The sequence below is a fragment of the Cynara cardunculus genome, assembly GCF_001531365.2.
Source record: "Cynara cardunculus var. scolymus isolate 2C chromosome LG 13, CcrdV1, whole genome shotgun sequence".
Classification (NCBI taxonomy): Eukaryota; Viridiplantae; Streptophyta; class Magnoliopsida; order Asterales; family Asteraceae; genus Cynara; species Cynara cardunculus.
Genome location: NC_037540.1, coordinates 31,664,691 through 31,669,052, shown reverse-complemented (window position 1 = coordinate 31,669,052; position 4,362 = coordinate 31,664,691).

Genomic DNA, 4,362 nt, shown 5'->3' with positions numbered 1-4,362 from the left:
AAGATTACTATGGTCTGGAATATTTATTTCTTTGTGATTTAAAGGTTTAGGATCAGGGTTCTTATTGGAAATTATAATATGGATGTTATTGAGGAGGAAATAACAGGTTTGGCCTGAAACTTTGAATAAACCTTGTTTAATTAAAAAGGTTTAAAAGTGGCATTATATGAAATTTGGTTGGCTCAAACCTATGAGGGTTTAGAGTATGTTACTTGAATAGTTGAATGCTTGGCTTTGAAAAGTAAAAAGGTACTGATAATATGTTGTATTTGTTCATATCTTTGTCTTATATGAAAAATTGTTTTATAAAGTTTTGGTGATTCTCACCCTGCAATAACATAAAAAAGGAACTCAATAGACCTCTCGGTCTAACCCTCGTTTTGTGTTTTAAAATATGTATTGCAGGAGGAGCAGATGGTAAGGGGAAAGGGAAAATATGATATTTTCCTATATGCATATCTGCTGAAAGATTTGTCATTGATATGTATAGTTTTTGTTAGATAAACGTTGATTAGTACAAGAATTGTATTTTAAATTTTTGGACTATGTATTATGTACTGATAGATTCTTGTACTAAGGGACCAATGTGTTGTATAAACATGTATTTCTTGTGTATGAAGTATGCATTACATGCAATGTGTGGTATGGGGTGTTACATAAACTGGTATCAGAGCCTGAGTTTAAGAGATCTAGGTATTTAACAGCATGATATCTAGACTTAAACTGTTCCATTGCATGTTAAGAGTCCCGGACATAGTTAGCACCATTGGGAATAAATATGATGAGTTGAAAGAACAGTGTGTAAGGTAAATTTTAATTACATCTGGTCAGTGTAAGTATGAATTTACAGGTACATATCTGAACTTGAATACTTCATTATATTTGGGAATGTAGATACGTGATTATTAACTCTAAAATCTATAGATGTCTAGCCAAACACGGAGATCTGAAAGAATATCCCGTCCAGATTCTGAGGAAAGCGAGGAATCACCTGCTAATCTTCCGACAAGTACTTCTGGAAATAGAGGTTAGGGGAGAACTAGAGGAAGAGGCAAAGGGAGAAGTCAGTCACAGGGAAGGAGTCAGGCTGAAATACATTCTGAACATGAAGAATCCCATTCTAGGAATGTTCAGGAAAGATCAGTACCACACCCAGAATATATAACCAGAGACATGCTGGCAAAAGAAATGGGAAAGTTAAGGGAAACCTTGACGTCTATTATGGGAATACCGGCTAGAATGGAAACGAAAAGAGTGGATGTTCATCCCTCTATTCTGGTCACTCACAACAAGGAAGGAGACATCAAAATGTTCCTGACTTGTAAACCACCAACCTTTTCTGTGGAGAGAGATCCAGTGAAAGTTATGTGCTGGATTAAAAAGATCGAATCCGTGTTTAATACCATCCGGTGTCCAGAAACCGATAAAGTTTGATTTGTTGTCTCAATATTATCGTCAAATGCTTTGTTATGGCGGGAAGTGGAGTCTCTAGCCAGAGCAGATGTTTTACAAACGTTATCTTGGGCATAACTTGTTAACCGATTTAAAGATCAGTTATGTCCCAAGACGGCTGTACGACAAATGGAAGAAGATTTCTTAAAATTGGAACAGGGTAATGGGACGGTTCGTGACTATACTGAGAAATTTATTGAATACTCTCCGTTTGTTGAACATTATATTTCATCAGAATCCAGGAAGGTGGAAAGATATATCTGGGCGTTGAAACCCTCGATTAGAAAATTTGTAATTGCTATGAACCCCAATACCTTCTCACTAACCGTGGATGCAGCAGAAGTAACGGAACATAATAAGAATCAGCAAGCAGAAGGTAAGGTTATGGAGAAAAGAAGATGGGAAGGGCCTTCATCAAATTATGGAGGACCAAAAACAGTAAAATATGATAACAAACCTGAACGAAAGATTGGCGAGAGTTTGTACACAATGTCGGCAGGTTCATCAAGGTGATTGTAAGATGGACCCAAGGAAATGTTATAAGTGTGGTGAGGAAGGCCATTTGTCAAGGAGTTGCCCAGTCAATAGAATGTGTTTTAATTGCAATTTCCCATATCATATTCGACCAAACTGTCCATTGTTGAGAACTCCGTAGTTGACTATGGGAAGTAATGCGTCGGGTACACGGGGAAGACCCACTGTATCTACAGGAGAGCAAGGAGGGGCACGGGGACGGTCCTTCCAGATGACAAAGAATGAGGCAGAGGCATCGCTAGATGTAGTAACATGTACCTTTCTTCTGAATTTTATACGTGCTAAGGTGTTATTTGACTCTGGTGCAAACTTTTCGTTTGTGTCACCATTGTTTGCTCAACTTGCATGTTTGAATTCTGTGCTACTTGATGACGAATTAGTAGTTGATACTGCTAATAGTCAAGAATCTGTTACTAGTGTATTCAATAATTGCGTTATTATTATTGAGGGGTATGAGTTACCAATCGGTTGTTCCCAATGCCAATGAAAGAATTCGATATAGTAGTGGGTATGGATTGGTTGGCAGAGCATCAAACCAGTATTAATCGTAATAAGAAAATGATCATAATCATTCTACCAGAGAGAGGAATAATTGTTATCTATGGTGATCATCAGAATCATCATACCAATCTTTTGACTATGCTGAAAGCTCAGAAGTGTATTCGAAAGAAGTGTCAGGGGTGTTTGACATATGTGATTGATTTGAAGAAAGAGAAGGGAAAGCAGGAACTATTCCGATCGTTAACGAATACCTAGAAGTCTTTCCAGAAGATTTTTCTGGAAACCTGTCGGACAGAATTATCGCATTCAGAATTGATCTCATACCAGGGGCAGCACCAGTAGCCAAGGCACTGTACCGGTTGGCTCCATCAGAATTAAAAGAATTAGTTGCTCAACTAAAGGATTTAACTAATAAAGGATTCATTCGACCCAACACTTCACCTTGGGGTGCTCCGGTCCTATTTGTTAAAAAGAAAGATGGATCTATGAGAATGTGTATAGATTATCGTGAATTGAACAGGTTGACAATTAAAAACAAATATCCTTTGCCAAAGATTGATGATTTGTTTGATCAGCTGGTGGGGGCAAGCTATTTCTCCAAAATTGACTTAAGGTCAAGGTATCATCAGCTTAAGGTCAGGGAGAAAGACATCACTACAACAGCTTTCCGAACTAGGTACGGGCATCACGAATTCTTAGTTATGCCATTCGGCTTAACTAATGCGCCCGCAGCCTTCATGGATTTAATGAATAGGGTATGTAAGGAATATCTTGATAAATTCGTTATTGTATTTATCAATGATATACTTATATACTCTAAAACGGAAGAGGAGCATGTAGAACTGTTAGACCCCATAAGTCTTATGTGTGGAAGTAATAAAGACAAACAAGTGATGAAGAACCAGAAGGCCGATGGAAGACTTAAAGGCAAAACAACTAAGTCTGAAGAACAACCAGAGGGTCGATGAACTAACCAGAGATGCTATGGAAAGAGCATCTTCATAGCCCCTCTGGGTACCAACACTTGGAGTTTTCCACATTAGTTCAACCAGAGGCATGCGATGAAGAGATGAAGATAAGGTTGAACTAACGCCCCATGGAAGATAGCTGGAGATGATAAATCAATAGCTGGACTCTACAAAGTTTATCTTGTTTTGTTCATTATCAATGTTTAGATAAGCTTTATCTTTTCCTAGAAGATTTGCTAGATAGTCTCACTAGATAGTTATCTTCTTGTCTAGATTACTAGTATAAATAGGTGGTTAGGCCTATTGTAATCTTTGACTCTTTTATGTTTTTCACAATCATTGAAATAAAGCGAAACCTTTGACACTATAGTATATTCTTTGAATGTTCATCAATTGTTCTTGAGTGTTCATCATTTTATTCATCCAAACTATATAATTAGGTTATTCTTAACTTAATTATAAGTGTTATTGAGAGATTTGGGATCAACAAGAACATCTTCATCTGATATTGGAATTGTTAAAAAGATGCAAAGTTATCCAAGTGTGAATTCTGGTTAAGGGAAGTTCAGTTCTTGGGTCATGGTATATCAAAAGAAGGGGTGAAGGTAGATCCAGCCAAAATAGAAGCAGTTGAAAAGTGGGAAGTCCCGAAAACTCTTTCTAAAGTCCGAAGCTTTTTGGGACTAGCAGGCTATTACCGAAAATTCATTCAGGACTTCTCTAAAATAGTCGTGCCATTGACCAAATTGAGTCGGAAGAACGTTAAATTTCAATGGGAGGAAGAACAGCAAACAACCTTCCAACTATTAAAAGATCATCTTTGCAGTGCCCCGATATTAACCCTACCAGATGGATCAGAATATTTTATAGTATATAGCGATGCTTCGAAACTGGGATTGGGATGTGT